Genomic DNA, 11368 nt, shown 5'->3' with positions numbered 1-11368 from the left:
ATCTCCCATCTAAACTGAACTTGTCGGCGTTTAAGCTCCTCAGATAAAAAAGCAAAATCCTTTCTTTTTCTAAGAATTTTTGGAGGTATTTCCTTTAAGATTATAACATTTTGGGTGGCAATTTGAAATCTTTGCTTATAAAAAGCCTGAATAATTTCATTACGAAGTGATCTCCTGGAAAAGTAAATAACCACATCTCTAGGTAGATTTCTCTGCCTTGCTATCCATGAATTAACCCTAAATATTTTTCCATCTCTCTAAATATTTCCTCCAGTTCACATCCCAAGATAGGAGCTATGTCTCTAGCCACCTCTTCTCTCAAGTTCTCTTGTAGATTTTCCTTCAATCCTCTTATTCGCAAAGCAAATTCCATATCTATATATTGTGATATAGTAAGTTCATCCTGTGTTATATCAATCTTATTTTCAATTTTACCAACTCTACTTTCTAATCTTACAGTATTTTCCACAACTTCATCCACTCTGTCATCCAGATGTTCGATGTGAGCAGCTAGCCCTTGAAATGCAAACACTATATCTTCCCTCATCTCTCTATTTTTATTCTCAAGGAGCTCTGCCATCACTGCCCTCTCTGTACTCATTTTAGTGTCTAAAAGATCAGCCACTTCATCTTTAATCTCTTGTGCTGTTCTTTTCAAAGCTTCTTGTAAATCTTTAAGTGAAAATGCTGGTGGTGGAGGAGAGAGTGAGGGTGACTTAGGTTTAGTCTGCAACACAGTCTGTGTTACCAGAGAAGAGATTGAGCCTTTAGGAACAGCAGGGATTCCAAAATGCTTTGAAGCCATTTTCTTTCAATTTGCAACCAGCTTTTATAAAATCAACAATACAAAAGAAAGAGAAAAGAGAAAGTGAATCCCAAAAAACAAAAAGGAGAAAAAGGGGGAAAAAAGAAAAAGAAAAGTTCTTGACATTTAAATAAGTAATCAAAATCTGTTACAGTATCTAAACTTTGTTGCCAAATATAAGTCTTTCTTCAGACAAAGAAGTAACATTCCAGCACCATATTATCCTCTTTTCTTCTTCCTTCTCAAGAAATTGAAATGTGGAGAAGATTCTTTTGCCGAGTTAAAGTCCCAAACAATCACAATTCTAATTTCTCCTGGTCAGCTCCGTCTGCTTTGAATTTACTCACAAGTCTCTTTAAGATGCAGATGTGGAAGCGGCATCTAGCTTTGTTTCTAAAGCTCAAAACAAAAGCGTCCTGGAATGTGGAGACAAACCTCAGGCTTTGAGGGAGCTCTCTCCCTCCAACCCCCAAATAATTTAAAGGGGTCCAGGGGAGCTCAACCTCTACCCGTGGAAGATCAACCTCTACCCGTGGAAGACTCTCCTCCTCCTCTTCTTCCGAGGAGAGGTTTCAAGCCACGGGACAGCTGATTTTTGCCATCTCTGCGTGCTTTCACACACTCCTAGGACTGGCAGCTAAAAAGAAGCCACCATCGGCGCAGCTGTCGCCACTGGAAGTCTGTCTCCCTGTCTCTTGTGGTACTCCCAACACCTCAGCAATCCATTTTGTCAAAATTTTTCCTTATCCTCAAATTTACTTTGTGCTCTTAGAGTACAAGTTATCATTTTCATGTTCAATGTTTCTTGTAAGTCATTCTCCACTTAAGTCTCCACTTGCCTATATTCAGTTGTCTGCTTTACATGATCTCTCTCTCTTTTTGTTTTCTGATCATTTGACTGTTGTGATGTTAAATTGAGAATGCATTCATTTAAATTTTCAAATTCATTATTAATTTCCTCATGGTTTGAAGTTAATATCATTTGCATTTATGGTAATAGAACATACATTTCCTCCTGGTAAGTATTTATTTTTTCTTGGTATATTCTTTCTGCAGATCTTTGATGCTCCATAATGACCAAAAATCTTTTCTCTGCCAATCACTTTAAAGGCGCAATTTAAAAAATATTTATAATCCAGGAAGGTCAGGTTTTTTTAAGTTTTATAGTTCTTACTTTGTAGATAGCCCACAACGTTTTCTTTTCTTTTGTTACAGCTGCTCTTTGTTTAATCAAAGCCTGAACGTCACGACAACAGGCAAGATCTTCTAATAACAATAAACAAAAAGACCTTATCTTTGAAAAAATATTTGAAAAATTGGAGCTCATTGACTTGTGAAAAGCTCCCTGAAACAATAATAATGATTGGTTTGTCTGAAGAAAGCATGGAACGGATCATTTGTATGTGGAATTGTTCGTGCAAGAAGTTTGAATGGAGGACAAATGTGTGAATATGCTGGTATTAAATACATACTGTGAAAGGGGCTAGCTATTTGATTTCCTTTTTTACAAAGAAACAGTAAGTTGCAGATTTTTATTGTGGAGTAAGTGGGAGGGCAATAGTGAGTGTTTGTAAGGAAATGGAAAAAAAGAAATGAAAAGGGTCCCATGAAAGATGTGGGAGAGAAATTCATGGCAAAATGCAAGTGATTTACTGAAGAGAGAGGGAGAAAATTATTTTGTTAAAAGAATGCTGAATAGAAAAAGGGTATCTGTAGTCTTTTAAACATTTTTTTCCTCTCTTCTCTTTCACTGGTTGTTGCTTTTCTTTCTTTTACTCAAGGACTTTCTACCTTGGAAGAGCAGAGAAGCAGGAAGGGGGTGTGTGGTTTTTCTGTTCCTTTTAACCATTTTTCTTTCCTGCTTGTCTGAGAAAGGGGGATGGACCAAGACATCTGATATCTGCTTTTCCCTCACATTTTTTTTAAAGGAAAAATATATTTTTCTGTTCTGATCACTGCAATATAAATTAGAAAATCAACTGGGATGCCCATCTCCCAGGGAGTGGAATCCACTTATAAAAAGTTTAAGGAAAGTCAGTTTTGCAATAAGGCAGTTGGAAGAAGTAGGTAAGTATTTAGTGTTTAACTCAGAAGTGGGGGGGGGGCAAGGAGGCAGTAGTGATAATTGTATTAATAGATAAAGGAAGTCTTAGTTGAGCCAGAAGTAATGTTATTTGCAAACAGATGGGACATAAAAAATAAAAAAAAAACAAAATTTGACATCGGAATACAATTTAGATTTTTTTTCTGGAAATTTTTGAATTTTAAATTTCAAAATACTTAATTAAGCCTATATCAACCAAAGGAAATGACTAGAAATGTTTTGCTTAGATTTGCAAATGTTTTTAACCTAAAGAGACCTTAATTCCATTCATAAATCTGCTCTAATTTTTATTAAAAGCAGAGAATTAATACTAAAGTTTGGTACATAACCTTAGCCTTTACAATAACTCAATGGCTTACTTGAGTACCCATATATATTTCATTGGATTAAGGTTGTTTGTTTCTTACTGAAGTTGCTCTTTTTATTTTATTTTTTCATTTATGTCTTTTGGTTTGTGTGTGTGTGTGAAGACTGGGACACACCAATTTTGAAGTGATAGTTTAGAAGACAAGGTGCTCCATCCTATGGTACTTTTCTTTTTTTCCCCAGCAGCACAGGTTGGTGTCCTTTCAGAACTGTTAGTAATGAACTTGGTGCTCCCAATTCATCTAACAGCATATATACTTTCTATGGAGTGGACAAGACTAGGTCTCAGGTTTTTGTTTTGGTTTTTTAATGAGACTATGTCCAGCCATACAGGATTTGTCAGTTGGAGACAAAAATGTCTTACATTACATAGTGCACTTGTTTGCTGCTCTTGATTTTTCTCTTGATTTTTACTTAGTTAATGATCCAACTAAATTGAACATCATATTCAGTATTTTTGTGTGGAACAGTTGTCTGCTATGAATTTTTTTCTTGCTAAATATTTGCAGGAAGATAAACCTGTTGAATTGGACTAGCCTGGGTCTATGTGAGAATGTAGACACGATTTTTTTCAAGTGCTACTGTCCATCTACCCGAGTGTTTCGGTCCAGAATCTGACTTCATCATTCCAGACTGAAGGCTGCAGATCCACCTGACTCTGTCTGGACTGCTCAACCTATGATAGACACCTTAGGTCTACAGCTACTGTTTAATACAGGCATGTCATACTTGCGACGTCATGTGACATCGCGCAATGTATCAGGACTTTTTCCCTGTTGCCGGCAATGGGGTGGGCGTGGTTTCAGCATGACACATCCAGCCCACGGGCTGGCAGTTTGACATGCCTGGTTTAATAGAGCCAAATGATTGGATAGAAGTTTATATTCCAAACTTTGTTTATTTTTTCTTTTTAGGACATTGTGTGTTATGGAGGACTTTCTCTCTGAACTGTGCTCTTTGAGAGAACCCGTGAAACCATCTAAAGTCCTGTTATTGAATGTACAGCTGACATCATTGTCTTAGTAGAATCATGTTTTTTCCACATGTGTTATATATTTGAGTATTTGTTTTGGGGGCCTGTGGTGATTCCAGATTAACCTTAATATCTATATTATAAAGCACAATGCAGGCTATTCACATCCATGGGCAGTAAAATGCCTCTGTTGGGTAAAAGTTTTGTATTTCTTTCTCCACAGAACTGGGACAGAACTTGTTAGCTCTCACTTCTATATTAATCCTTGAGAAGGTCCCTAAGAATTTTTACAATATATAGCATTTGAATCCCAGAAGGTAGCAGTCTGAATCGCTTTATCATTGGCCAGCAATAAATTGTTCAATGTACATAGTCCATCAAGATTATGATATATAGCCCCATGTTTTCAAGTTATAATTTGAGTTGGAGGGATATTTTTTCTTAGCACTATGTTCTCCAACCTTGCTATAAATTTGCAGCTGACACACTTCCTAGAAATCAAATGTAGGGTGTCCCTTTATTGGGAACACATATAACTTTGCAGGGGGATACCCCAAGGCTCTGTTTTGGGCCCAGTGCTCTTCAACATCTTCATCAACGATTTGGATGAGTGGATAGATGGGGAACTCATCAAATTTGCAGATGACACTGAGCAGGTAGGAGTAGTCAACACTCCAGAGGATAGGCTTAAGATACAGAAGGATATTGACAGATTTGAACATTGGGCACTCTAACAAAATGAAATTTAATGGTGAAAAAAGTAAGTTTCTACATTTAGGTAAAACAAAATATAAAACAAAAAACAAATACATAGCTATAGTATAGGTGCCTCGGGCCATTTGTAGGAGGCCGCATGGTGCTTCACAGTGATGCCACTGGTCATGGCAGGATGTCATGCAGCCCTTTGGGCCATTGCCACTCCTCGTGGCAGGAGGCTGCATGGTGCTTCAGACCATTGCCACTGATTGCAGCAGGATGCCACACGGAGCTTCAGGCCATTGCCACTCCTTATAGCAGGAGACCACATTGTGCTTCGGGCCACTGCTGCTGGTTGTGGCAAGAGACTGTGTGGTGCTTTGGGCCATTTGCAGGAGGCTGCATGGTGCTTCACACCATTGCCACTAGTCTCGGCAGGATGCCGTGCGTGCTTCAGGCCATTGCTACCAAAACATCATGTGGCCTTCTGCAAATGGCCCAGGGCACCATGTGGCATCCTGCCACAAGTGGCAGCAATGGCCCAAAGCACCATGCAGTGTCCTGAAAATAACCCGAAGCACCACATGGTATCCTACTGTGACTGGCAGCATGGGGTGAAGCACCATGCAGTTTCCTGCTGCAACTGGCAGCACTGGCGCAATGTGCCACATGGGGTACGGCCACAAGTGGTGGCAAGTGGCTGCTGAAGAAGTCAAGCAACAGCACAACAAGTGTTGGGGCGTGGGAGGCCTGGCAGTGGTGGTTCTAAGGTAAGACATCCCCTGAAAATAAGTTCTAGTGCCTCTTTTTGAGGCAAAAAAAATATAAGACCAGGTCTTATTTTCAGGGAAATTTGGTAGGAGCAATACTCGATTTGATGTTTGACTTTTCTGGGTTATATGTACATGGTATAGTATAGTCTTATGTGCTGATAATTATGTCTACCCTTAAATTATTATTATTAGATGGTTATCCTGCTTTTTATGTGTGTGTGTGTGTTCCACTCAAGACAGCAAACATACTTTTATTCCTGCCACCTACTTTCAGTCTAAACTTAACATTGTATGCTGCCTAGAATACTAATGGAGTTGGATAGTTGGGTAGTTCTAAATTTAAAAAATAAGCAAATAAAGAGTCGAGTGTAGAATACAATAACAGATGGACCCACAACCAGAGCCATGGTTTCTTAGAGAGCCACCTTTCTTTATAGTACCTAGCCACACTTTCTTACATAAATAAGGATGTATGAGTGAGACAAGAAAGAATTTGAAGTGATACTAAATTAAAAAGAAGTATGTGACTGGTCACATCCACTCTGACAACTATAACAGGATACTTTCTTAACAGCTCAAATTTGGCATGGGTAGAGATTTATTTATCTCCTTTTAAAAATTAGTCAATTTACTCTAAGTTTTTCAGATATAAGTAACACAGATTAAGGGTAATAAAACTACAAAACAGAAAAGTTTAGATGCAACAATAAAATTACTTCTAGGAGGATTTTTTAAAGTACCGTATTTTCCGGCATATAAGACGACTTTCTAAACCATGCAAATCTTCTCCAAAGTCGGGAGTTGTCTTATATGCCCAGTCATCTTATACACCGGAAAATACCATATTTTCCAGCATATAAGACGACTTTCTAACCATGCAAATCTTCTCCAAAGTCGGGGATTGTCTTATACGCCCAGTCGGCCTATACACCAGAAAATACGGTAGAATATTTGCATATCACTTATCAGCCTTTCCCATCTAGTTAAAAGACTACATCATTTAAATAGTTGTTTTTAGGACCAGCCCACCAAATGGATAAATAAGTCGTTTGACTCACCTTTCACATTTAAGACAGTTGTTGCATAACTAAGTGTACTTAGCATTGTTAGAAATAAGCTATGCTGTTTTATCAATACAACAGGATAACAAGACCAGACAATCGGAATAGCAGCAATAGTATGTATGAACATACCTTTTTTTAAACCTTATTTTTGCTTTTGTAATAGTTCGTTAAAAATTAAAGAAACAATTCTTTGTGCAATTGTCATTGAGGAAATTGAACAATATAGAAACATAACAAAATATTTGGCTAGCTGGACAAAATTCCCATACTCAGAGAGACAATGATAGCCACCAACACTCTGTATTATATTGATCAGGAAGGCAATATATAATTTCCCTGTGTGTAGCATGCAGTTCTTACCTCTGGCTAATTTAGTCATAAGTTACTCTGTTAATTTAAATATTATGTATTTGTGTGGTCAGAGCTATCTTGGTGGGATGCATAAGGTATCTATGCCAGGTCCCCAAACCCTCATCATTTTCCCTGCATATATATTCTACTTTTGGGGCCTGCCATTCTGCTGGGAGGAGGGGGAGCTTACTCTCACTTGGGGTAACTTTCACTTTCTACTCTCTCCTCCTGCCTTTATCCCCTTGAGAAAGGAATGTGTCTCCCTTATCAGGGAGATGGTTACAGAGAAACAAAACTGGACAAGACCTTGAGATGCATGCCAACTGTACCAGTTACCCACTCATCAGACCACCTGTGGATTGGCTGGATTTCAAATAGACATTATGATTTTGGTGGGAGGATTTCCTGGCACAAGTATTCACCTACATGCAAATCTATGGGAGAACACTGCCTACCAATGTCGAGAAAGTTTATGTGGTCACCCTGGCTCTGGAAGGTGGAGCAGCTGACTGGATGGTGACCCTGTATAATTGTATAATTGCAACACACCCGAATTGAGAAACTTCAGTTGATTTATGGCTGCACTCCACAGGCATTTTGAAGACCGGATAGCCGATAAGAAAACCCGGGAACAGATTAAGACAGTGAAGCAAGGAAGGAGACCAGTTGCTGAGTATACTGAGGAGTTCAGAGAGTTGGCCAGTTACCTGCACTGGCCAGAGGACATCCTGGTAAGCTGTTTCCAGGATGGACTCAATGAAGAGCTGTATAATGCCTGCATAGCCTGTGGAGCCCCAGGGCGGCTGTATGACTGGTGCCTACTAGCTGAGGAAGTGGAGATTGAGCAATGCAAGATCTGCATTGCCTAGTGAGACCAAGCTTCAAGCAGCAGATCAAGAAGTAAGGGGAGACTGCATGAGCTTTGCCTTCCCCACCTCGCTGCACCGCCTGTTTCAAATGTGGCAAAGAGGGATGTCGAGCCGTGGATTGCTGCAGTAAGACACCTGTGAAGAGAGGGGATTGTCTACTTGCTGGTAGACCCCTGAGGATCCCATCGTGCCCCAGGGAGACTGCAATGAGATCCAAGGAAGTCATAGAGCTCCCCTGGGATTGCAATCAAGAAGGTTGAGCTCCAACTCAATGCTACAATGATCCAGGGCAGCAGAGGACAACTACGAGGATGACCCATTGGTGAGTGGGCCAATTGACCCCATAGCAATTGATCCCTAGAACTTTCCATACCCAGCACTGTGAGGACAGTGAAATTAGCAGCCTTGCTGGACTCGGAGTGTATCCGGTGCATGATTAGCCCAGAACTAGTGGGGAAAATAGGGATCCCTCTCAGGAAGCTTAAGACTCCAATTACTTTTTGCCAACTGGATGGTTCAGGAGGGGTGCCTGCCAGTTTTACCACCAGACTCTTATACATTGACCTGGGTGGCCACATAGAGGCCCCGGGAATGGAGTGGCCATTAGTTCTGGGACTGCTTGGCTAATGAAGTAGAACCCCATGATCAACTGGAGGAAAGGGCAACAGAGATTCCTACAGGGAGAAGCCCCGCCTGTTACTAAAGAAAATGGTGGGAGATGTGGATTACATTGTGATTTTGCCTCCGCTCTCAGTGAGTCAGACTTGCAAAGCCTCCCAATGGAATACTGAGATTTGGCTGAAGCCTTCAGTGAGCAGAGGGAAGACAAATTCACCCCTCACTGGCCCACAGACTGTACAAGTGAAATCATCCCAGGAGTGAAATTGCCAAAACCAAAAATGTACTCGATGACTCCTAGGGAGTTGAATGAACTGGAAAAATTTATCAAAAAGAACTTAGAGCAGGGGTTTATCAAGCTAGCTAGACCCCAGGTAGCAGCCCCTGTGTTATTCAGAGAGAAGAAAGATGGCTCTCTTTGTCTCTGCATTGATTACAGGAGCCTAAACACTGTGTGTGTGGAAAACTTGTATCCATCACCTTTAATGAAAGACATGTCAGCACACCTATCAAAAGGAAAGAAATTCTCAAAACTGGACTTAAAAGAGGCTTATTATTGCATAAGAATAAAGAAAGGAGATGAGTACAAAACTGCTTTGGGTTGCCCATTGTGTTGCTTCCAATTTAAAGTTCTCCCATTTGGGTTACAGGAGCCCCTGCAGTATTCATGCAACTGATCAACAAAGTCCTATATGATCACTTGTATAAGGGGGTCCTAGTTTATCTGGACATAACCTTATTTATCCCCTTTATGGATTACTGCCTTGTCGTGGCGAAGGGGCTTGCGTAACTCAATGAAGTTATAAGCTATGCCGTGCATGGCCACCCAAGACGGACAGGTTATAGCAGAGAGTTCTGACAAAATGTGATCCACTGGAGAAGGAAATGGCAAACCACTCCAGTATCTTTGCCATGAAAACCCCATGGACAGTACTAAAAGGACAAAAGATATGACGCTGGAAGATGAGCCCCTCAGGTCGGAAGGTGTCCAATATGCTACTGGGGAAGAGCAGAGGGCTAGTACTGTAGTGCTAGAATAATGAAGCGACTGCCAAAGCCGAAGGACGTCTCATCTGTGATATATCTGGGTGTGAAAGGAAAGTCCGATTGTCTGTAAAAAGATTGTTTCCCCATAGGAACCTGGATGTAAGATCCATGAATCAAGGCAAGCTAGACGTAGTCAAAAAAGAGATGACAAGAATGAACATTGACATCTTAGGAATCAGCGAACTAACATGGACAGGAATGGGTGAATTTAACTCAGATGACTATCAGGTATACTACTGTGGGCAAGAATCCCTCAGAAGAAATGGAGTAGCCTTCATAGTCAATAAAAGAATATGAAAAGCAATACTGGGATACAATCCTCAAAATGACAGAATGATCTCTATTCGAATCCAAGGCAAACCATTCAATATCACAGTCCAATCTAGCATACCACTGGTGCTGAAGAGGATGAATTAAACCAGTTTTATGAACCCTATCAGCCCTTATCGAAAAAAAAAAAAAAATTTAAAAAGAATTGAACGCACCAAAAAATGGATGTCCTTATCATCATGGGGGATTGTGTATGCTAATAGAAGCCAAAGATAACCGATAACAGGCACGTTTGGGCCTTGGAATAGCAAAAATGAAGCAGGGCAGCAGGCTATAGATTTTGTCACGAGAATACGATGGTCCCATACAACACTCTTTTCCAACAACCCAAGAGACGGCTCTACACATGCATCACCATACCGTCAACATAGAATCAATTGACTATGTGCTCTGCAGCAAAGTGGCGAAGCTCTATACATCAGTAAAAACAAGACCAGGAGCTGACTGTGGCTCAGATCATGAGCTTCTCGTTGTAAAATTTAGGCTTAAATTGAAAATAGTAGGGAAAAGCACTAGGCCACTCAGGTATGAACTAAATCATATCCCTGATGAATATACAGTAGAGGTGACAAATAGATTTAAGGAATTAGATCTGATAGACAGAGTGCCTGAAGAACTATGGATGGAAGTTCGCAACATTGTACAAGAGGTAGCAACTAAAACCACCCCAAAGAAAAAGAAATGCAAGAAAGCAAAATGGCTGTCTGAGGAAGCTTTGCAAATAGCTGAGGAAAGAAGGGAAGCGAAAGGCAAAGGAGAAAGAGAAAGATACACCCAATTGAATGCAGAATTCCAGAGAGTAGCTAGAAGAGATAAGAATGCCTTCTTAACTGAACAGTGCAAAGAAATAGAAGAAAACAACAGAATAGGGAGGACCAGAGATCTCTTCAAGAAAATTGGAGATATGAAGGGAACGTTTCATGCAAAGATGGGCATTATAAAGGACCAAAATGGCAGAGACCTAACAGAGGCAGAAGAGATTAAGAAGAGATGGCAAAACTACACAGAAGAACTATACAAGAATGAGCTTAACATCCCAGATAACCACAATGAGATGGTCATTGACCTCGAACCAGACATCCTAGAATGTGAAGTGAAATGGGCCTTAGAAAATCTGAGCAACAACAAAGCTAATGGAGGTGACAGTATTCCAGCTGAGCTATTCAAAATCTTAAAAGACGATGCAGTAAAAGTGCTACACTCAATTTGCCAGCAAATTTGGAAAACTCAACAGTGGCCACAGGATTGGAAAAGGTCAGTTTACATTCCAATTCCAAAGAAAGGCAATGCTAAAGAATGTTCAAACTATCGCACCATTGCACTCATTGTAACTGCTAGTAAAGTTATGCTTAAATCCTACAAGCTAGACTCC

This window comes from Crotalus tigris, unplaced genomic scaffold (assembly GCF_016545835.1).
Source record: "Crotalus tigris isolate CLP2741 ecotype Arizona unplaced genomic scaffold, ASM1654583v1 scf7180000017936.1105831468:406456, whole genome shotgun sequence".
In the NCBI taxonomy this organism is placed as follows: Eukaryota; Metazoa; Chordata; class Lepidosauria; order Squamata; family Viperidae; genus Crotalus; species Crotalus tigris.
Note: the sequence above shows the minus strand (reverse complement) of the source record.